The sequence below is a fragment of the Anomalospiza imberbis genome, chromosome 3 (assembly GCF_031753505.1).
Source record: "Anomalospiza imberbis isolate Cuckoo-Finch-1a 21T00152 chromosome 3, ASM3175350v1, whole genome shotgun sequence".
NCBI classification, from domain to species: Eukaryota; Metazoa; Chordata; class Aves; order Passeriformes; family Viduidae; genus Anomalospiza; species Anomalospiza imberbis.
In genome coordinates, this window is record NC_089683.1 from 61,530,128 (window position 1) to 61,554,851 (window position 24,724).

Below are 24,724 nucleotides of genomic sequence, written 5' to 3' on the forward strand. Positions count from 1 at the left end.
AGTATGCTTTAAAATGCTTCATTATCCTAGAGAAGTACCTTCAGTCATAGTAAAAAAAGGTTCAAAAAAGTACAAAGTAGTTTCACAAACCTGATGCAATACAGTAGCAGTATTTTTCCAAGTGTGATCTCCTGTTGCATTTATAGAGCAACAGTGTCCCATCGGCAAGTTACAAGACCACGTTCTCCTGTTGCTATAAATAGTAGAGATTTTAACTTCTGCTTCTGCTTTGGAAAATGAGGCATTGTCTCATCTGTAAGGATACCCCTGGGTATCCACTCACTCAGATTATGGACTTCATCTGAGATTGCTGTAGCTTCCCTTCTGCACATGGAGGAATGCTGTAGTCTATCCCCAGCATGGCAAAAGATCTTGTTGATTCACACATGCAGATGAAAAAGATGGGGACTTGTTCCTCTGTTGCAAGGCTTAAGCACATGAAGTATCTGGTTCTAGTTCCTGAGACTCTTGTGCATCTGTGTAAATTCATCTTTGGAAGACAAATGTGTTATGTTGATAGAGTGAGGCAGAATAAACATCTTCCCATGTATTTTCCTTCACTCCTCAACACACAACAGGGTGCAGAATTGATGGGATTCCTGAAAGGTATCAGTCATGGTCATGGTGTGTAGAGGCTGGTGAGCAACTACCAAACAGATTTCTTCTGTGATTATGAACCAGCCACAACTTAGAATGCAGCTCAGAAGGGACTCGAGGGCAACACTGTTGCACCACAGTTAATGTGCCTGGGGTGAAGAGGACAGAATTACAAAGGCAATTAAAGATGTGGTAGTGTTTTGCAAACTTCTCTGATTTTTTTTTTCTTTCCTACCTAAATTTAGTTCTTATGATGGCCAGTAAACTAGGAATTGAGCTAAGACACAGATAGCTGAAGTCAGACACAAGGATTGAGTGAACAGTGGTTTGAACTATTCTGGCTCCTCAAAATTTTCTACTGAAATATATTAAATATAAGCCTACCAGTGGTGGTGATGGCTGTCTTGTGAAGATATCCAGTGGGCAGTTCAGGGAAGAACCTGGTCTTCACAGCTCACCAGTTGATAACAACTCTGTAATGCACCCAGAAATGGGCAGCTTTTATTGATTTAGCTATAGGATCTTTTAAGAGGTGTCCCAGGGTTTAGCTGTGTAGTTCAACTGAAAATCTTCAGTAAAAAGCAACTTTTTTCCTAAATGAGAATTTTATTAACAGACAAAATGTATATCCAGCTCTAACACATTATCTCAAGCTTCAGTCTTCCAGATTTTTGCACAGGTCCTCTGGCACAAAGTTTGGCCCCTTCTTGCTAAAGGTTGTAAGATAAAATCCCTATGGAGCTTTGGGCAATGGTGTGAAAAATATTTACCTTTTCATTTTCTGAAATGGTCTGTAAGTTTTGATTACTAAAGCCAGCAGGGGATAGGGCCTTTTCACTTCCTGCTCCCCGTGTACTATTCGTTGGATTGCTTTTCTAGAGCTGATAATTGCAGTTTGTTCGAGGTTTCCTTAAACTACTGAGTGCTTCACACCTTTTATGTTCGGGCATTTTGTTACTCCTTTCTGAAGAAAGTGAATGTGCATTGAACGCGATACCAGAACACGGCGTCAGAGTTTGCTTTTACCTAGGCTCTCCCAGGTCCTGTAGTGTTGGTATCTGGATTATATCCTGAATTTCCAAGTTTGGAGGATAAAGGCATTCCCTCCGACAAGACACTGCCTTGACCCATTACTGTAAGTATTATTTTCTGGGAGCAAAGGTTACGCTTAGCATGGAACACTGGTCAGCACAGTTAATTTTCGCTCGCTGGGGTATTTGGTGTGAGTCAAAAATGCGGGAATACGGCGCTTGTTATTCTTGCGGGGGGGAGTGCGAAGTACACGACGGGGCTCGATGCCCCAGATACCGGCACCAACTTACTTTCCTTTTTCTCAGCCCTGAAGGCAGGAGCGGCAAGCTCGCTCTCAGCGCTTGGCTGTCACATCACGCCCGCTATTGTGATTTCTGCTCCAGCGGGCGGTGAGGGGCTGGCGGGGCACAGGGACGTGCTGGCGGCTGTTTCCCCGGTCAGACGAGCTGTCCCCACGCCGCGCCGCGCTGTGTCCCGGCCGCGGCCCATCCCGGCGGGGCCCATCCCGGCGGGGCCGGGCTGCCGCCGGGGGCGGAGCCGGGCCGGGGCAGGGCGGTGGTCACGTGGCGGGGTCACGTGGCGGGGGAGCCGGGCCCAGCCGCCGCCGCCGCCGCCGCTCCGGGAGCGGTGAGAGACGGAGCCGGGAGGGCGGGCAGGGAAGGAGGGAGGGGAACAGGGAGCGGGAGGGAGGGAGCCCGCGGGCGCGAGTGGCCGCCGCCCGCTCCGCCGCCGCTGCCGCGCCGAGGTGAGTGCGGGAGGTGGGGCGGGATGGGCCGGGCGCTGTGCGGGGCCGCGGGCGGCTCCGGGGCTGTTTTCCTATTGTTCCGGTGGGCGCCGGCCGCCGACAGGGCGGTCCCGCTCCCTGGGGGCGGGGGGGTCCCGGCGCGCCGCCGGGACGTGCGCGTCCGCCGTGTGCCGCCAGCCGCGTCCTTCCCGCGGCGGTTCCCCCGCGCCCGGCGGGCACCGGCCGGGATGAGCCGGCGGAACGCGGGCGGGAGGCTGCCCGGAGCCCCCGTCCTACCCGTACACCTGCGGCTTCGGGCCGTGGGGCGGGGGTGGTGCCCGTCCTCCCCCGGAGGTCCGGGAGCGGCCGGGGGGTCCGGGAGCCCCGGGCGGCGGCGGGGAGGGAAGCGCTGGCTCCGGCATCACCTGTGACTGTCCGTGCACGGCCCGTAGCCATTTGTAAATATTTTTGTCTTTTTCTTCTATTTTTTTTCCCCCTTCCCGCTACGTTCCCCCCGTGCCCCCGCCTTAGCGGGGTTGTGGGTGGCGGGGGGCGCACGGTTCGGAGTCGTGCCCCGCGATGTGCAGAGATCCGCCTCAGGAGCGCAACTCCTTCGCATTCTTTGTGTTGTGTCTTCTCGTCGTGCCTTTCAGTAAGCGTCTGTGTGCGAACGTGTTCCAGCACCTTGGCTTCCTAAGGGTTTCCGAAAAAGAGCAGGAATCGTTTACCGGTTCAGTGCTTAAATTTGACTGAGACATTAGAGCAGGCGATTAAAACCAGCTGTATGGGGTGAGATCAAAGGTCTGTCTTGTTTGGATTGCCGTTTCTGCAAGTGGCACATAGCAGATGCTTAGGAAACACCATAACAACAGGGTGAGCGTGCTGTGATTCTTTGGGAAACCAGCCAGGCCTCCAGCAATTTGAGGTTAAGGGATTGCCTAGTCAAATGTGATGTTTTTATATTTAAGAGTCCTTTTTTGCCCGTGGCTTAGATGTACATGTTTTTCAAACGAGAACTAAACAAAGGCCTTTTAATAGAAAATGGTTTTTTTGGAAAAAATATAATTGCAGACATATTATTGTCATAGGTAGTTTCATTTTGCTAGGATTAAATTTGTCTGTCCAAGTATTACTGATTCATGAGCAACATCCTGTGTTTTTAATAGGTAAAGGGTATTTGCAGTGGATATTTTCTATACCTATGAAAACTGTAAATAAAAAAAATGTTTTTTAATGTTTGTTTTTACAAATAATTTGCAAACTTTAAATCTTAAAGTAACTGTTTAATAAAATGAAGTCTAGTAAGAGCTGTGTCAAAATAGCAAGCGTTTTACCATAATACAATATTGACAGCTTTGGAGATGATCATATGAACCACTCACATTTAACCGTTTATACTTAAGCTTAAATTTAACACTTAAATTGTTGTCTCATTGTGTCAAGATTTCTGGTAAAATTATATTGAGGATACCATCACAGATTTTTCCACAATAGCAAAATCATGGTGATCCCCGGGTATGCTAGCTGTCAGCTTGATCCTGTAATCCTAATTCAAGAAATAGCTTCACGCCAGCAGTTCCTAACCTGATTGCTCTTATAAGGAACATTTGCACGAGTGGGCCTCATTTTTCACAGGCAGTGGGAATGTCAGGCAAAGTAGAGCTATTTCAAAAAACTGCATATTCCCCCACGCCCCCAATGGAATTTTGTAAGAAGGTCATTAGCAGTTTCTTGGGGGCTGAAAGGAGGTAGTGGGTTGATAGTATATATAGATAGCTATTTATAAGATTAAAAATAGCTTAGAAAATGGACAACTTTAACTGTTATGAATGATTTTCATAGAAAGACAATTTATTTTTTTGTGCATTGCATCACTGCTTCTGACAACAGACTGGATTTCTTACCTAGTCAACAGGTATTTGTTGTAAAACCCTTAACACATTCATTATTCTGTGAAAACCCTACTCACGTTGAACTATACTGAGCCTGTGGTGGACAGTTTAAAATATTCATTATATTTCCTTCAGTAAGGCAATGAATAGATTTAAATGGTTCTGTTGTGAACTTGCACCAAGAAAGCTGTTGTCATGCAGCTGATTCATTTTTATCACAAAAAATGGATTCAGCTAAACTTTGAAATAAAATCAGTTTTGTTTATAGCTAGCCTTTAGAAAAAGTTGTACTTATTTTATGTAGTTATTAAGCATACTTATAATACACAGCTTTTAGCATTGCTTTTCATTAGTAGATCTCAAAGCACCTTGCAAAAGAATTGTGTGATTATTCTCTTCTTATCTTAGGGTAATTATTATCATGTAACTTATTGCTCATTAAGAGATCATTGTCTGCTGTGATTGCTATAAGAAGCTCTAATAATAAAATCAGACTTTTTGATTTAATTCTTTTTTTTACAATAAAACCCCAACAAACTCACCTTTCTGTTTCTGTTGTTCATTTAATGAGGACTGAGGTAATTTCTTACCGTACCTTCTATGCCAGTGTTGGGAGCTAAGCCTATGCTTTATAGAGGACAGACTTCCTAATGTCAGAAGAAACCTTGCTGAAGGCTTAACTATATTTATTGATGAGCTAGAAGATACTTCAGGACAGTTCCTGTTCAGGTGATCCAGGTACTAATGGTGCACATCTCTAGTTCAGTCACCAGGGAGCTTGACTGCTCAAGAGAGTTTCTCTGTATGTGTCTTGATATTGATCAGGATTAAAAAAAAGTGTGTGTGAATGAATGAATTACATGGCCAGCATCCTCATATCTTAGGTGTTTTGCTTCATTTCTACTGTGGTAGAGTTGGTAGAAATGGTACAGAATATTTCATTTTTTAGAGTCACTATCAGTGTCTCATTTTTGTAATGGATCTGGTGGCAGAACAACTTCTGATGCTAGGGATGTGAAGTACACATCTTTAAGTTGTTTTCCAACTGTCTCTCTCAGTTGGGATGTGCAGCTGATTATTACTAATTACATTATTAGTGCATTTTCATAGTTACTTAGGACTTGAGGTCTTACAAAACAAAAAGTTGGTGTTTTTTAAAAATTCAAGATAATATATTTGGTCATTGTCATTTAGGGATAAAATACAAATTAGGAAATGTGTGGTAGATTTCATAATGGAAATATTATAATTTGAAAACTGTATGGTGTACTATATGCTAAATAATATGGGAACTGTATTCCTAGACAGTGTAATGCTATCAAGAACCAGAAGCTTGTATAACTTAGATCTAAGTCATAAACCTTTTACTAAAGAGAACGAAGGCTTAGCTACTGCAATAAAATGTTTGTCAGAAGTTGGACAGGTGTGGACGGTGATTTCAATTGGCTCCCTGTAGAAATAATGCATTCTTGTTGGCAGACTTGCATCTAGATTTCATTTAGATTTGTGTGGTTTTGGATTATTTGGAAAAAAGTCCAAGAGGAAATGTTTTGAGAAGTCCAGTTTCAAGAAACTGCCTGTTGCTGTGCTCATTGTTTTTGTGTGACTCTTGTTTTCATCCATGTTTTTATTATTTGATCCATTGTTTCTCTGTTGTGTAATTTTTATTAATGCCTTGTTTACATCATTTTACAGTATTTAAAACTTTAGTATCTTTTAAATGGTTCACTAGAATAGCTTTTACTTTGTGCTCACACCCATGAAAAGCCTCAGTATTACTCTGCTTTGTGCCATATCTTTTATAGCTGTGTGATATCAGATCTGGTCTGGAGAACGTCCCACTGGAAAGCCGGGCTGTGTAGTGTGGAGGTCCTTTGTTGCCTTCTGCATAGTTTGAGAGCTAACAGACGCAGCTGGTAGTCATACACTTTCCTGATGCCCTGGGTTTGAATAGTCTCCAACATCCTTGTCTAGTGCAAATACTTTTTGCAAAACATAAACTTGAAGGCTGACTCTCCCATTAGAATAGAAAAATCTAGCATTTCTCAATACTCATATCAATCCATCCTATCAGTTCCTCCTCTGCTTTGTACGTGCCATGGAATAGATTCCTCTCCTTTGAAAACACTCTTTTCCTTAAATATTTGTTGAAATAAATATCTAGCAGCTGAACTGTTTTCTAAATAAAATCCTCGTATATCTCGTTTCACTAGTTTGAACAGTAAATTTCAAAGGTGGCCAAATGCATGCATATAGCCATTTATAGAGAATTGGTGCAAGAGAATTACCAGTGGTCTCTGGCACCACTTAAACAGACAAAAGACACGAAAAGGAGCCATAAATATTGGACACAATATGCAAGAAATGAATCCCTCTGCATGTATAGCAAGAATATGATAGAAGAACAGTGTTTTTGGAGATAAGTAGCAAGTAAAGTTATTGGGAAAAGCAAAGGTTGACTGCCTGCTGTGATTGTGATGAATCACAGTCCACAGGAGACTCTTTAGTTGGAGAAAGACCATAACTAACAAAATTCTTAAACGAGGGAGAAAGCACTCTCACTTTTATTCTCTTTTGGATGCAGTATCTAATACAATGGGAACCTTGGTCTTTTGAGCATGCAGGCATTAGTAGCAATGTTATTGCTGTCTCTGCTTTATAAAGAACAGATCTCTCTATTCTAACAGAACGATGGGATGTCTTCTATGAAATCCTTTCAGTTGTAAATAACTAAAAAATGAAACACAACCCTAGAGATCTACCTATCTAAAATCTGATTAAAATACACAGAAGGTAGATTGACTAACACAAATCCTGTCTTGCAGATCACAGAGGGTATGGATAATAGTTACTGTTGTATAAAATTAGAAAGAAATGTTACTCATAAAGCTATTTTAAGTGTTAAGCAAAAGTTTTAAGGGGGAGTGAATTCAGCTAAGGAAGGAGGAAGAGTTACATACTTCTGGTGTCTTCCCCAACTCTCACGAGTCATGTAAGTATATTAAGAACTGTTACTATATAAATATCTTGGCTGCCATACAAGTGCCCTGCATAGTGTTTGGAAATGAGGGACTTGAGCAGTGTAAGTGTTGAACCAGCTTTAGTTATTGTACCTTTTTTTTTCCCAGGCACAAAAATATGGACCTATGAATGTCATATCAGCTCAGACCAGAGGTGTTTCTACATCAGTATCTTGTTTTTAACAGTGAATGATAGCAGATGCTCAGGGCAGAGTATGATAGGGTCTACAAATAGCTGGATGTCTGAAGGGAAGTGTCACTGGGCTCTCGCAGGGTGCAGTTTAGGGGTCTGTGGGCAGATGGTATTTAATCATTTGGGTTTTAATAGTTGTGGTGAATTTATGCCATCTTTTTTTGAACCTTTGATAGCTTTAGCATCTGCAGTATCCTGTGACACAAGAATGGCAAAAGTTTTACTTGTCCATTTTTAGTTCATCTGTTGCCAGCTTAAGAGTTACAATCCTCCATGCCTTTAACTTGCTTGATGTAAAACCCTGTTATTTTTAATTTGTAAAATTTGATAAGAAACTTCTATGGATAAAGTTGAGTGCTTGATGAGAGCATTCCATGAGAACACATGGAATGTCAGGCCTTGTATGCAAACTCCTGTTTGCTGTGAAATATAAAGAAAGGAGTCTTCATAAAAAAGTTCTTTTCACTTTGAGTTCATTCATCTTAACATGGAACCTGAGAAATGCTTATAGCAAGTTTTGCTATTAACAATGTATCTTTTTGTAAAGACTGTGTAGTTCCTATGTACTGTATATGAATTCTATCTGTAGAAACATTGTGAGCATAAAAAACTGGCCTGTGGAAAGTAATTGCCAAGTTTATAAGATTGAAGAAAGTTTTGATTGAGGTTTTAGAAGAGCTTTCTGTAGTTGCATAGTAGAAGACTGGTATTATATCCAGTCCCAGTAGTTGTTCAAAAAAAAAAAAAAAAGACATTCCTGAATAATTTGGAAATAGAACAATATGTAAATGGCTCTTTCCTATGGTCAGCACAGGAACTTTCACTTAATCTGTAAAGAAATAATGATGTAAGTCAAGAGGGTTTGATTTGCATTTCCTGGCTTGGATTGGGCTGGAGTCTCTTGAGGACTTTTCTAGTTTGATATGGACTTACCCTGGTTAGGATTTCTGCTTCCTTCTCTTATCTGGTAGGGTTTGTTAGAAGGTCTTTAATGATGTTTGATGCTTAAGGCGAAGATTTTTAATGATGTTTGATGCTTTATGGCACATATATATATATACGTATTTATTTTTTAAATTTGTCATCAGAAAATGGGGCTACAGCTTCCATTGTCCATTAAGTGTTTATGAATTCAATTTGCCATAGCAATTAAAGTGTTTGAATTCTAGGAGAGAATTAAATAAATTAATTTGTATTTTATATTGACGTGGGAAGCTATGCAGTGAAAATCTGCTAACTTGCATGAATGATCAAGGGATAAAATTAAACCAGCTCATGTTACAGGTATGCAGTTTGGAACCATTTGCTGTTTTTCCAAAGTGGAGATGAATATATAAAATAGATTAAAAATAGATTAGAGCAGTGGGGTAAGGCATGTGGTTCTTCTGAAGATACCTATATGAAGTCTTATTGTGAATTGTAACAGAGCCTTATGAGCAGGAATTAGTCTGTTTCTCTCAACGGCCAAAGCTTTGATGCAGCAATAGGGTTCCATTAAAAGCAAACACAAATCATAGGATTAAGTCCTCTTTCTCTGAGTTACAGTCCTTTTAGAAGTGGATTCCTTCCAGATTTTGCCAGCCCACTGAGGAGACATTGTCTTCCTTCACACCAGTAGAATAACCCTGTGGAACATGTATTAAATCAAATAAAAATTATTTTTTGGTGTTGCAAAGAGAATTTTTGAATTTGAAAGTCTGTTCACTGGACCTGTAATAAGATTGAGGAAAGTATACTATATTAAAAAAGTGTAATTTGAGCTCAGTACTTGTGCTAGGAGTGTGCCTGTACAGTATTAGTCCCTCCTCCCAGAAGCCTCAGGGTCTCATGCTGGGTAAGTGCAGTGGCAGCATCTTCTGAAAAACACCTCAGCCTGCATGCTGCAGGTCTGATTAGAAAGGTGCTGGTATGCTCTTCTACAGAGGAGATGGACATGGAGAGAAGACATAAGTAAACCAGCAAAGATGAGGTATACTCTTGCATGTCATCCACATATTATCATGAGAACTGTATATTATATACTTTGCAGCAGCAAATTGCTGACTATGTCTTTTAGGAGAACATATTCTGTCAAAAAATACCTATATCCGATGGATGAATAACAATCTGTGGATGACAGAGAGATGGTGAAGGTGCAGGAGCAGGGGTGAAATGAAGCAGTATGAGAATTTAATAACCATATTGACTCTTAGGTAGGATTCACGATGACTTTTTAAAGAAAGGATTTTAGAGACTGGCGGCTGTGGCTTTTGCATGTTATCTTTTAAATCCTATTGGGGAATTATAGAGGACTTCGTTTGTTTCCTTAGTTGTTATGAATTAGAAGTCAGTAACAGAAACCCCTCCCACAAACTAGTACTTACTTTTATTAATAAAGGAATTGGAAATTGCTCTTTTTTTCAATGATTTAAATGAGAAACCACTGAAGAAAGAGTGATGTTGTTGCGTGGGAGTTGAGGAAGAGGATGTATAGAAAATTCTTACAATACAATTTCATTTTCAGTACTGTATTGGTCTGTTTTGCAGTTATTAATTCGGAAAGCAGATAACCTGAATGGTAGTTGTTCTGGGCTAAAAGTGATCATTAATGCTGCAAGATCTCATAAAAGATAGTCTCCTATTTCCATGAGATGCAACAGTAAAGTCTTTTGTCTCTGTCATAGGAAGTTTATGTTCCAAAGGTTGGATAGTTGTCTTCCCCTTCTCCCTTTGGAGTTTGCTTTCAATATTTCTGGTGGCTTGGAGAGAAAATATCTGTGATTTGATTGTCTGGTGCTGTGGTGCCAGAACAAGCTCTTGCAGTTTTAAAATAGTATTACTTGTTAAAGCTCCAGAAATACTAGGAAAACTTCGTTCCCTGCCTTGGATTTGAATTTGTGTCCATCCTTATCATCCAAGGATGCCAGGGAAACCAAGAAATAGCCAGCATTTGTTTAATGAAAATTCTCTTAAAACAATCAAATGACCTTTGCATCGGAAATGATAAATTTTTTATAGTGCCTTCAGGAGGAGATTTGCTACTTTTGCTAGTTTTTGTTAAAAAGGATACAATGGGACAGATACACGGTGAGGATTTGGATCATACTGATTTGCCTCCAGCGGCATTGTCACAGCTTTGACACATATCTTGCTCGATGACTGAGTGTCCATAGTGATGTGCAACTGTCTGTTCTCACTTATATTTGCTTGTGCTTTGTTTTGTTGGTGTGGAGACTTAAGATCTCAGGCTTTCTGAGCCTAGCACTTGCTCAAGCTGTGAATAACTTTTCTGCCTTGGAGTATCCTAAGAGATTTGGGTTGTTGCCTTCTTCACTGGCAGGACTAGTGTGGAAGGACTGAATGGAAAATCCTTAAGTGCTGACATTGCTCAGTTTTGTTTCTGTCTTCATTGTCCCTAATGACATCTTTAAGTGCACCCATCCACGTGTGGGGTGATAACACTTGATAAGAATAGGCTTGAGGTGATGTAGGTTTAATGGAGAAAGTACTGGAGAACCTACTAAGGAGTTCATGAGTTCTTTCAGTTTGTGCTCTTAATTAGGCTGTGAGCTTGGGGCATGTGGGGTCTATTGTTTATGTGTATTTTCATTTGTTTGTTTGTTTATGGTTTTGATTTCATATTGTCTTTCAATCTTTAGGGCAGTTTCTTCCAGTCTTTCTGGTTAAGAGTTAGGACCATATTTCCTGGATGTTGGTATTGTTACTCTTTGCCTTCATCGAAATTCACAATTTTGTGATTTTGTGGAATGCCAGGCAAGAGACTGCATTTTGTTATTCCTTCCTGATTTCCTCTACATCTTTATAGCAAATGTGATCAGGAGAGAAATCTTGGGGGTTTCTTTTGTTTAGTTTTAAAACTCCTCATTCTGTTAGCTGATCGAAAAACCTACCTGGAAAATTACTCCAATTTAAAAATAAATAACAATTGCATGCAGGCATACTTGGCTGCACAGCAAGATCTATTTTTAGAGAAGGTTTCTGCCCTGTTTTTACTTCATTTTAGATTCAGAGTTTTACATTCATTTGAGACATCCTAAGGAATTTTGGCTTATTTTCCAGTCCTTCATAATAGATAAATGCATGCATCCTCTGGATCAGATTTCAGAATTGTTTTTGTAAGGGAAGCCATGCTTATCTTCAGATAACCTCAGGTATTCCAGTAATTCCTAAGGGTGTGTTTGAGGTTCTGCCTCAGCTTGTTTGGTGTTTACTTGTGGGTCTTGTGGTTGGAAAGGTGAAGTAGGTTGTAGGAGGCTGCTGGCATGTGAGTACAACAATTTAAAAAGCAATTGCATCGTCATGCAAATGGGTGTTCTGATGAAATGATGATTTAGAAAGAAACCAAAGCCATCCTTTGACAGTCTAAAGTAACACCTAATTTTTTTCTTTTGCATTAGTTGATGATTACAGCAGCAGACTAGGAGACAGAACTCCTATACTTCTCTCTCAATTCTACCATAAGCTTCTTTATTGCCTTGAGATGCTTAAATTGTTCTTTACTTAGCAGTATAATGGGAATAATGCTATTTTACTACTTTTCTTAGAATCACTGACACTAGTGGAGCGCTCCTAGGATACTGGATAAAGGATTCAAAATATCAGGGTCATGTTAAAAGAAATCATGGTGTAGTTGGAATAGAGCCAAATGTTCACTCAACTGAAGATGACTAATCTAGGTACACCTTAAGCTAAAAAGGTTGCAGAAAGAGAGGGGCCTGAAATGGGGCAGGTGAAACTATATAGATACTGTTATGCAACTCCTTGTTTACTGGTGTTCTTGTTGATTCTTGAGACTGTGAACTCTTGGCTTATCACTTAATATCTGTAAACCATCAGAACAACATTGCTAAAGTTACAATACTTCAAAATATTACTAATATTGGCAAAAGTGCAGGCTGGATGAGGTACCCAGATAGGGTATGTATTTGAACCTATCCACTGAAGTACACTTGTATTGAAAAATTCCTCCACGTGTTAGTTGCAGACAGTGAATCACAGGGTCCACAGTGTTGCTTAGAGTACTGTGTGTTGGGAGTTATGGGAGTTAGCAGTGACAAGTCTTTATCACTCATTCATTGCTAAGGGTGCATTTGTGAAAAAAGGTTAGTGCATTTTATTCACCCCTATGCAATAGAAAACATTTCAGTGGAGTGCTCAGCTTTATTCATAGAGACGCTTTCTGGCTGCAGATATTTATGTAAGGTTGTGGGAGTTTTCATTTTCACAGTCCTTTAGCAATGTTTGTATTTACTCAAGCAGTACAAATAAAGCAGGGATGCTCTTTTGTTGGAAAGGCTTAGCCTACCTGTTTGGGATTGTTTCTGGAGAACAGAGTGCTAATTTGTTGCAATTTTCTTTAATAGTTAACTCAGCTATTATGCCCCAGATTTATTTTTGGACAGTGTAGTATACAGTATGCAAAATATAATTTATCGATGTCAATGTTAAGACGAAAAGGAAACATTAGGGTTATGTAGTCTGAAGTTCCACACAGCACTGTCTTTGGATTATATATGAACATGAGTGCTTACATTAAACTGGTGTTCTTTTCAGAGGCAGTAAGATGTAAATTCATAATACAGATATGAGGCTTGCTCTCACACAGTCCACTGTTAATTGTCCTGCTCCTTTCTTGTACCTGGATATGGGCAGAGACCTTGTGAAGAAGAGAATTGTACTAGAGGCAAATATAAAATTCCTTGGGTCACACAGAGGAGTAGGAAAAGTCAATAAGGTCCTTTTCTGTGGTTTATGGGTATTTAGGTACAAATGCTTATTCAGAAGTTTGGTGATGAATGAAACATGCCATGAAAACTGCAATTAACAAAATCACATTATTTTGTGATAATTTTCTTTGCTGTGTTTCTTAAGTTGTGATGCAAAGCTTCCTGTGTGTCTCACCTTGAGCTACTTGTTAGTTCGCATGTCTTGTTCACCTATCCTTTTTTCTTTCTGTTTTTTGAGGGACTTATTCTTTGCCTTTGCAGGTTTGCTTATATTTTTTGAGTAACTGAGTAAAGTCAGGGATCTCTCAGGGATTTAAATTCATCAGAAGATGATAGCATTGTCATTTTTCTTCCTTTTTCCCTCTGCATTTTTAAGTTGTTCTTTCAGGACAGGCTCCTGTGGCTATGTGGATGATAGTGTGCACAGATCCTCAAAGTGAAACTGTTAAGGTTTCTGCTGTCTAGACTGTGATGTTTGTTAGATGGCCTGTACCATAGTACTCAGGTCTTCTCTTTCAAGCTTTTCTTGCAGGATATTTCAAAGCTGTCTATTTTAAAGTAGAATAAGTGATAACAGGGAGGGAGAAGTTGGGGGAGATGCTGGATTCTATACCAAATGAAACACAAAGAAGTGCACAGCTTGTTTGGCAGCATTAGGTTCTATAGTGCACTTTGCAGCACACTTGCTGTGAACTGAGAGCCAGAGACCTTTTGTTCACTGTTTTAGAAAATTTCAGGCCCAGAACTCTGGCCAAAACAGTATTTAGACAAAAAATGGCGTATAGGCACTGCTCTGAAAGCCATAGTCTCCCTTCTGATGTTGAGGTTTTTGGACCATGTGCTCTACAATTTGAAGGATCAAAGGCTTAATGAATGAGGTACTTCAAATTGTGAATTACTTGCTCTAGCACTCATTCACATGCAGTACCTTCTGCAGAATTTTTCTGGTATTTAGTAACAAAGTGAACAGATTTTCCTCAAGTAGATTTGTTCAGTCTTTGCTTAATTTTTTTTTTTTTTTTGGTCCCCCTCTAATGCGGCCTGGGGTTCCCGGGGTCCATCCGACCCCGGCTGCCATAGGTGTCCCGGATAGCGCTGGGCTGATAAGCACAACCTGTCCAGGTCCCTAGGCTAGCTCCCAGCCGCGGGCAATCTTAGCAAGCAGCTCTTAAGTGAGATCAGCTCTTTGGTGAATTCAGCTCTTTAGTGATTTCAGCTCTTTGCTTGCTAAGTGCTATGGGCAGACGGGTAGGGAGAGAGAGAGGAGAAGGCTGTATGAGGTTCCACAGTGGTGCCTTTATTGGCAGCTCCTGCGAAGGGTTCCAGTGGCAGCTCTTCTGCCAAACTGGGCAGAAATGGGGTTTTATATAGGGTACAGGGGTGTTGGAAATTGTCCAATCGCCAGGGTCAGGGCGAATATGACCTATAGTCTTACAGAGAGATAACAAGGGTCCGAGTGCAGAAGAGGGGCTTCTTTGGTCCAGTCATTGTGACTAGGCATTTCTTATCTGAGGCAAGTGACTGCCAGGGAGGCCTTGCAGGACCTCTGACTGCTACACCCCTCTAGATTCAAAATTTTTACTGATTATATTTACTGATTATAAACAAGACATTCTCTCATGCTGGTGATAAGTCTAAATCTGCCTTGGGACAATTGCCTCTTTCTTAGCATGATGTCAGTGGAAAGCCTGAAAACACTGCCACACAGCAATTTGCTTTCTCAGCTAGAAAAGCATTGTTGATTGTCAGTGCTTGTTAGGTCCTTTGTATCACAGAAATTGGTTGTGTATAACATAGTAGCGACATCCTTTGGTCAAATGCCCTGACTCTTCGTGGTGATACCCACAATCAGCAGGGTATCACGGCGTGTTCATGGCTTGAGAATATAAAGACATATTTTGCTGAACCTAGGCCTTGATCATCTAGAAAGGTTTCTTCCTGCTTTCTACTGCTCTATTTCTTTGTGTTGCATGTTTGTGTCATGCAGAAATGAAAATAAAACAAAGGTGCACAGGTTTTGGGTTGAGACAAATGTATAGGTTGTCAGAGAGGTATTTTTTGCGTGTTCTGTCCTGTTCCCCCAGCCGTGTTTTGTGGTTACAGTACTAACCACAGTAGTCTGTGGAAAGTCTGCTGGAAAGAATCTAGCATGAGGATAACATGCTTTTCTTAGGAGCATGCAATCTGTATAATTTTTTAAGGCAAATACCCATTATATATTTCTATCAGTTGAGTCTTTAGGAGAATAATATGAAGAGAATCACTGCCTTCCTAAATTTTTTTCAGCATTTTCCTCTCTTTTGCTTAATTGCTGATTGTACATTGTTTTTTAAATAAAACAGTCCTATCTCCTTATGTGGATTTAGTATCTGATTTACAGAGACAGGATTGTCTTGCATAGTGGATTTTATGAACATGTAATTTCTTATGTCAGTGTGGCATTTCATTAGCATGCTGATAAAAAAATGCATCAGTAATTTTGATTTTGTCTGGTTTGGTTGGGTGTGACAGTTGGGGTTTTTTTTGTTGTTGTTTTTGGGTGGTGGTGGTTTTTTGGTTTTTTTGTTTTTTGTGGGTTTTTTTGAGTGTAAAAGTATCTTACAAACATTATTACTAGTCTGAAGAACACGGAGTCTCCTACTTCCCTTCCCCCCAAACCCTGTATCCCTACTTAGCTAATTAAACACCCCTTGTACTAGATGGCTGATGATGCTCTAATATGTGAGTACAGACTCTTGGCCTGTTGATTCAGTCCAGGTAATTGATACCGTGCCTGAGGTCTGATTTGAGCCTTTTGGCCAAGAACTTTAGCATCATGACTTCAAAATAAAACTGCATGACTTCCAGATGTTAATCTAGTGCTCTTTTTACCTTATGAACCACTTGCCTGTTTTCAGTATGACCTTAATTCATCCCATTTTCCCAGAAGGAAGCTTGCTCCTTTTGTCTTTGCTTTCCTCTTAGAGGGATTCCCTCCAGCTCTGCCATCAGCTGCATGACTGGGATAATGCTTGTCCTGACCTGATGTCACAGCTGGAGGGGAGCACATCAGCCACTGATGAGGTTGGAGCCAGCTTCTAAAGATTGACTCACTGCTGCCATATGACACTGCACAGTTTGGCAAATAGCCATTGCAGTTTTTTTTGTTGTATGCATATGTAGGTGGCCTTCAATGAGGGGAAGCAGAAATACAAATTTCTGCATAGCACATCTTTTATGGACTGGATATATGCATTGCTCATGCCATATTCATCCATCTGAAATCTTGTGGATGTTGAGATTGGAATTAGGAAGACTATTTTTTCATGAAGCTTTAAGTAAATAAAACTAATACATCCAAAGGGATTTTTTTTTGTCTGTAAAGCAGACAAAATGTGTTGAAGCCTGGCTTTGTCCTTTTAATATGCGTTCTCCTGCTGTACCTGGTAGAGACTATCACAGATCTCCTGCTAAATGGTTAGAAGAGGATGTGTGCCTGTACCTCATGCAATTCGCTTTAGAATTTGGCTTTTTTAACTTGGTTTATCTTTATTATTAGCTTTTCAACTAGATTTGGGACCTTTTTGTGTTGTGACGAAAGTGCCATGGGTCTATAATGGAAGAAGAGCCTATGGCAATAACATTGCCAAGTCTTTTTTTGCTATGCTGTGTTAGAGAACATTTACAGGGTGGCTAAAAATGGATATGAAAAGATACTATTTTTAAGTGGGACTTTCTTTGTCTTAGTCTATTGTAATAAATTTAGCCTTTCATAAAAGTTGTCAAATTAAAACAGCTTTAATAATAAATAGTGTATGTATATATTGAGTATGTATTGCTTAAATGTTTTTGCTGAGGTTTTAAAAGTGACACAGATCATTAAAATGAGGGAAATTGCTGGGTAAATAACTGGTTTCAGTTTGCTGAAGGCACAGATCAGCTTGCAACAGATTTTCTTCAGGCATAGAGGAAAAATTGTGTTTATTTCAGTATAGTTTATGTCAGGTTTTTTTTCAAGGAGAAACTGAAAAAGATTGTTTTCTTCTTAGAAAATGTAAAAAAAAAAGAAATTTGATGTTGAGGTCAGCTATTTCTACTGATGTAGTGATTCAGCATCTAAAAAGTCACCTCAGGTCAGAAGCTAAAGGTAATTCTGCCTTTTATTTAAAAACAAATTAATTTTCAAAGAAAAACATGATTAATATGAATCCAAAACATCTAGTATGTAGTTTTATTAGTTACATTCTCTAAATCTTCTAAACCTTAGATTTCTGTAAATGGAATTCTAGTTTCATTTGAAAGTAACTTGATACCATTGTGAGTTTGGAAGATAATCCTAAAATGGAATTGTTTAAAAGATTGGTTTTTTTGGGGGGATCTTTTTCTGTTACCCCAGCAGTGTTGGAGATTAGAGAGACACTAGATTTTGGACTGTTGTCAGCCTTGTTCTAGCCTGGGTCTTACAACACTTCAGGGTACCTTGTGTACTTGTGGTTTTATGTATACATATATTGTATGTCAGTGGGGCATATATGGCAGTTTGGAGAACATTGTTCCAGAAGGAAGGACCATTTAACCATTATTTTTTTGAATGCAGAGTAGAAATGGACAGAAATGTTTTGAAGCAAGGTAGAAATAGACTGGAAAACATCGGATGAGCTACACTCAGGGGTTGTACCACAGACTGGAAGCCAGTAATGTTAAATTCTGCCTTCTTATTTATGAAGAATGCCAGTTTTCTCTTCAGTATTAAGAAAGTTGCTTCAGCTCTGTCCCAGGGCTGAAGTTTCATGGTGCAGCTGAGCTGAGCTAACATCTTCCTGTTTCTGAAATGTCTTCCTGCACCTCAGTCTTGTGCCTGCTCCTTAGCTGCAGTTCCACACTCACCTGACCCATCAGTGATTTAATCTAAAGCCCTAAAGCCACAGAATATTTCTCACTTTTTAAAACATTTATCTTGTGGTGATGTAAGAAACAGAGGCTACTCAAGGAGATGTCGGACGGGCACCTGGCAGTGAAAGCAGGGATGAGGGCCAAGTGGATCTAGGAAGGGAAACTGGAGTGGGTCACTGAGGTGTCAGAGATTAAGAAGTCTTTTTACAGCATAGGCTTCTTTGAACAGTTTGCTGTCTTGCAGGCCTTTGGGAAGGAATTGTACTTATCTATCTGACAGAGTTGCTAAAAAGACTCTGTGGTGTGTGCATTGAAGGCATCACAGGGTGTGAGAGATTTTTACAGGAGCAATCCTGCCTTACTGTATATGTAATGTACTAATACTTTGGCCATAAAACTTTATTTCTCAAGAGACAAGATGTCATAAAGCTGTTGGATTTCTAGTGGTAGTGGTGACTCTGCCAGTCATGTACCAGCTCTTCTGTTGAAGATAGATGAAGCGCTCTTAGTAATTTTGTGGTAAGAGCAGGGCTCTCTGAGTCATTGAAGGTTGCTATGAGAAACCCAGTAGTGTTTCCATAGGGCATAGCAATGTAATTATAGAAGCTTCATTTGAAAATGGGTGAGGTGTCAGTTATTTGTAGCTCTGCTTCAGAGCAAGAGAAACAATAAATGTTGAAATTATATTTTCTGCATCTGCATGTGGTCTTCCAGGAGATAAACTTGGGTATGCTTTTAGTCTGCTGGAGCTCTTGCTGATCTGGGTACTGTTCTGAGAAGCAGCAATAAAGGACATTCCCTATCAACCCAGAGCAATCACTTTGTAGTTTGGCTTTTGGCTTTTGCAAGGAAAGCAACAGATCGAAGAATCACAGAGCACATTGCATGAGGGAATGTTATTAAACAATGAATGCCTTGCTATGCTCTGCTTAAAAATTTTGATAAAATGTTGAAGCATTGAGAGAGAATAATCCTGCAACATCTGTAAGGCTCTACATAAGAAACACTATTTTATTGTAGAACATCCCAGCATATGTGCTCCCCATCCCAGTGGGAGACTGCCTACCTGGCAGAAGATAGTCTGTAATCAGATCCTTGCAGCTCTGCATTGCTCTAGCGTGTCTGTTTAGAATCTAGCAGTGTCTTGCTTCATTTTATGGTTCATATTGCTTTCTGTGAGATGGATTTCTTAATCTGAAATGAAAATTGGTAAACATGCAAGTCCAAAATAAAGCTTGTGAGTTAGATTTATAAAACCCTATGTTACTGGTTTCAGTCAACTGAAAAACCAATTTAACTGGTTTTTTTTTTGGATGTGAGCTCTAGCTTCTCAAGCTTTAATCAACTTAACATAACTTTCCAGCCATTTTTGCTGACATGGATTACAAGACTTCAGAAAGTATTTAACTACAATTAGCATCTGAAGCAAAATCATAGGGATTCGAAATGTTATTGTTTTATTGGCATTTTGCTCTTAAAGGGCATCCATGAAACTTGTGAATACTGCCTCCTACCTACTTATCCAATAGAAATAAAAAATTATATGCAAGATAATTAAACAGACCAGATAGGCTTTGCAGATAATTTATAGCTGTCTTAGAATACTAAGGGTAGAATATCTCAGTCTACGTGATGAGAACAAGAAAGAAGTGTTAGCGATTTCTTAAATCTAGTGCTGTGCTTTGATCACTCCTGAGAACAGGGGGAAGAAATTTTGGGTTTGTTTGCAGGCCTCTTAAATGTCACCTTATTGTGGGATTTTTTTTTTTGTGGCTAAGTTGCTTAAGGATTTTGTTTACAGTAGAGATTTGACAGGAAAGAATGGAATATTTGTTTTATGGGTTATCCATCAGTAAAATGTTGTTTATTCCAATTCTTAGTGATAGATTCTGGTAGGATTACTGTGGTATTGACACTGTGGGGAATAAAAATAAAACTGACATATTACATATCTCTCAGGTGCATTAATTTGTAAAATTATTTGTTCCTATATGATGATTGTCTTTAGGGGTTTGCTTTTTGCAAGCTTACTCTGGAACATTTTTCCACTCACTTCTGTGTTAGGGTTATTTAACATTCTTGGAATGGTGTATTCCAGCTCCTTGCATTGTCTTATGGCCTTGTGGTTTTATTAATACATTGAATTCCTCATCCTGGGAATGTAATGAGAGGGTTATTATTTTTTTCCTCAGAGATAATCCTAGCAACCTTTCCATGTTCTGTTTTGACCAGTGGCACAAGCATTACACAGCCTGTTTGACAAGATAAATACATTACAATGTAGACGTAAGGAGAAATAGCAGCAGCAGTAAAACAACTCTGCCGTGACGGTGTACAGGTATAAACAAGGCAGTATATTCATATGTAATGTAAATCTTGTTTTATGCCTTTATGGAAAAGAAATAGACTGATTTCAGGCAAACATATAATCTGTGAATCATATATTAAGTATAACAGATTTTTAATTTTTTTTTTTAATCTTGCATCATTTTAATCAAGCAGCCAAGTAGTGAGTTAGGTTGACAATCCAATGAAATCAGCATCTGTCAGATAATATTTGAGGTTTTAGAGTCACTGAGTAACTAGATTTTCCCATACTTAATTTAGTATTTAATTCTTTTAATAGCTAGGAATAGAATTTTTGTATTCTGATATTGTAATTTCTGGATGTTCATCATCTTTGTTTCAGGCTGTCATTCAGTAGAAGAGTAAGTGAAAAGTAATATATTAATTTTAATTATTGGGATAGAATTTTATTAAACTATCATTAGGTTACCTAATTTCAGAAGCATTGTATGAAAACACTTTATATGATACTGTATTTTAACCTTTTTCTCTAATGTTTGTTGTGTGCATCCATCTGCTACAGATCAAATATAACATCAGTTTCAAGCACATGCTGAACTGTTGAATTCATTGTAATCTAGCTAATAGAGGTAACAACAAAGCATATAGTTTCTTCATAGTAACCTATTATTATGTGGTCTGTGAATAATACACAGTTAATGGACAATGTATTAAGGTGTGAATGCAGCATTAGACACTGAAGTACTGTACTGTCTTATGTTCCTTGAATCTAAGGAGGAGCTGGAATATCCTGATCCTCTTAAACTACTGAATTGAAATCCTGAAAAAGATGTTTTCATGTAATTTGTTTTAATAGACTTTGTAAGCTCAAGGGGAGGACTGACACCGCAAGATTATGATGTTACCTTGCCAAGCTGCTTACCAGAAAAAGCAGCAGAATTTTCCTTACACAGTTTGCAAGAAGGCTTTTTTAATACAGATGTTCAACCTTCAGTACAGATGTTGAGTTTTACAGAGGGAATTGTCAGAGTGAATTATATGTTATTTCTTTTCTCTGATTGTTCTGCTTTTTCACCTCTTCCCAAAACTCTTAATACGGTAAATATTGGGCTTTCATACAGCTCTGGAGGTACTTTGTGAAGTACTTATTTAACTAAAACAAGATTGTACTGAAATAGGCTTGTCTAAATATATAGTAGTCTTAGGCATAGGAGGAAATAAGTAACTAAGATAACTATAAAATTTTACATCAAAATTATGTTATGAAATGACCTCAGATGCTTTTGTCTTATTATTACTTTTGTCAAGAAAATGCAAAGTGTGCTTGAGCAAAGTGTGATTGCAGGACTCTGACCTATATTTGTCAGATTTAGCAGAAGCTGTCTGCGAAGTAGCACATCATGTACAGAATGCAATCATATTACTTTCCCAAATCCAAGTTTCTAAAATGAAGTACAAAGTGTATGAAGCTGATATCCTTCAACCAAATCAATCTTTCCTCTGGCTATTTTGAAAACTTTACTGTCTTCCTCTGAAGATCCTTGTGTTCCTTGGGAAAGGCAATAAGGTGAAACTTGGCAACGGGAAAGAAGAAAATCTAAAGGAAAAAAAAACCCACACCAGCATTCTTTCTCTTGTTTAGTCATGCATAACTTTAGCTTTAATTGTATGCGAATGCATTAGCTCTGTGTGAGTGTTTATTTAAAAGATACAGATTTAACTGTGATGATGAATCTTCCCTTTTGATTCTCATGCTTTGTAGATTCTGAATCTGAGCTTTAAAAAAAAAAATCCCTTTTGGGTATAGGTTAGATAAACGTGCACTTAAAAAGGCATTGAGAGTTTTCTGTTGAGGAAGAGAAGTCATTGGGTCCAAGTAGTTTGACAGTTACTTCATTTATATAACTTCCTGGGGATAAAAACAACAGAATAATGTTAATTATAGGACTTGCTACCAAGTCATGAGAATATTACTTTTCCTCAAAAAACCCACACTAATTTACAACATTTGTTGACTTTCTTGATGAAGCGTGAACACTTGTTCAATGGAAGAGCATTTTCATGATTTTGTAGTGATTGGAGTAAGAAGCAACCACTATCTGGTAGCTGTACAGAGGACATTGAATGAAATATTCAGAATTCCTACTTAAAATAACTTGTGTTGCTTCTTGAATATACTTTTCTAGAGTTTTTGCAACTCTTTTTCTGTTCATTTGTTTTCATCTGTGATCATTTTAACACATTGATTTTTCATGTTTAAGAAAATAGAAGACACAGTCTTTGGTAGCCGTCCTCCCACTGAATACCTCTGTAACTGGCAATTTTTAACTGTTACGGATTTCTTAATAGAAAGGTTGCAGTGTCCCAGTCATGCATGAGGAATAGCATACTGCTATTTCTTATCCCCACTTCAAAATTTTGTATTTTAATATAACTACTATTTCATAGACATATTTATATGAAATAGACATATTTCATATGTCTAGCAGGAACTAGGTCAGTATGAAGAGAGAATTGTGAAGACATGTATGAAATAAAACTACTTGGACACAAGATTGCTCTGTGAATTTACCTAGGTGCAGATCTGCCTTCAGCTCACCCACCAGACCATGACTATGCCTGGGGAGCATAGTCCTGTGTCTTGCTGACCTCCTTGCTTCTCTCTGGACGGGTGAGCAGTCAACACTTGGCATATTAATACAGAGCAGACCAAAACCATCATTCACCTAACAGGCCACATGTGTATGCAGCTGATCTCGTGCCCTCTGAGTCTTGCTAGTGAAACAGCAACTTTCAGAAGTCTTTGCTTTGCTCCAAGCATTTATTTAAAGCTCTTGACTTTTACAAAGGCTTCTTCTTCAGTGATTCTTGATTATCAAGGTTGCCTCTAAAGCAACCACTCCTTGAGTTAGTCTGTTTCTATTCTATTATATGCCTCCTTTGATCCAGAGATCTTGACACGACCTTGCAGAACCATGAGGAAAAACCTGGAACTTGGAGCAAAAGAGGACAGGTAGAGAGAGGAGATGAAGCTGTTCTTAAGCTTTGCATCTCTTTGTTGCAAAGGCAGAGTATTCTTGCTCTGCATCTGGACCTCTAAGCAGTGGTAGTGAGGTGAGTGCAGGTCCTCAAACCAGCCTGAAATCTTGAGTTCAGCACATTTGAGGGACAGCCAGGACTAGAGATAAGTTCTTCATCCCAAATCCAAAGACTGAGAAACCCAAGCTGTTTGAAAAATGCAACTCCTGTCTTTCTGTGTTTTTAAATACACACAAATCTCACAATCCATCTCACACCTGTGGTGCAGCTTGCAGGCATCACCAGGAGCTCTCTTTGCTGCAACACACTGCACTTGCACCGCTTCTCAGCAATTATCAGGTTTGTGACTTAAATATGTCTTGCTGTCCAAAAAAATAAAATTCTTGTTTATGAGGCTCTTCTGAATTTTAAAAACTGATGACATCTGTTGTTCTCTCCCTTCATGTCCCCTTCCTTTCTTTTTTTTTTTTTAGATGTTATTGTTTGTTTCGAGTGTGGCAGTGCGTCACATACAAAGGTGTATTGGGATTTTTGAGGAGAATATCGAAAGTTCAGTGTATGTTCATAAGAAAGTATTAAGGAGCCTGTGGGCAGATATTGGAGATAATTAGGAGCTAGCTGGAACTGCTGCAGACTCAAGGGATTTTGCAGGCTGCAGAATGTTCCTACGGGAAAGATATTGCTCTGTAATTACAGGCAAGGTCAGTGCAGTCAGTTCAATGGAAAAGAGATGGTGAGAGCTGGGGCACCCTCCCATGAAGGTCTTTGAATGTTATTAGTGAGACACAGTTGTTGCCACTTTTTGAGGAAGTGCCTGGTGAAGTATACATTGTCTAGGGCTTCTCTGTGCTGTGCAGATTGCAGCCTTTTCTTGAGAAAGAAGATCGACACTTTTAAGTGTCAGGAATTTCTTGGTCACATTTCACGTTTCTTTGAATCTCTAAAGCATTTAGATGTGGTTTTCAGTGGTGTGAATCTCCCAACTCTTTAAAAGGCTAGTATGTGTTATTTGTGCATTTTTGTTTCCTGAAACAGGTTTTTCAATACCTGCCTGGAGTATTGCAGCTCAAATCTGTTTATTTGAAAATTAGGCATATTTTCATGGCTGATGGGTAGCTTTGATTCCAGGATATCCAAGCCATCTTAAATTCATCCTCAAGAGGAAAAACTTTGCTTCCCTTTCTTTTAAGGACAAATCCCTGAGTTCAGAAATATTCCTTGTCCAAACTTTGTTATCAGCAGTCTTCAGGTGGTAATTGCAGGTACTCCTCCCTTCTGTTTCTCACTTGTTTTGTACCTTTTCCAGTTTGCCAATGCAGATG

At 39.3% G+C, this 24,724-nt stretch overlaps 1 protein-coding gene across 5 annotated transcripts in view; it reads left to right on the forward strand.

The window, feature by feature from the left end:
* Positions 1–2,147: 2,147 nt before the first annotated feature.
* TULP4 (TUB like protein 4) overlaps positions 2,148–24,724 on the forward strand; it is a 144,450-nt gene continuing 121,873 nt past the window's right edge. Inside the window, exon 1 of one of the 5 annotated variants that reach the window (XM_068184688.1) lies at positions 2,148–2,256. The gene's annotated coding sequence lies outside the window, so the exon portion shown is untranslated. Of the gene's footprint in view, positions 2,375–2,980; positions 3,006–3,049; positions 3,227–20,252; positions 20,395–24,724 lie in introns of those variants that run through there. The other 4 variants (XM_068184689.1, XM_068184692.1, XM_068184690.1 and 1 more) reach the window with 4 other exon arrangements.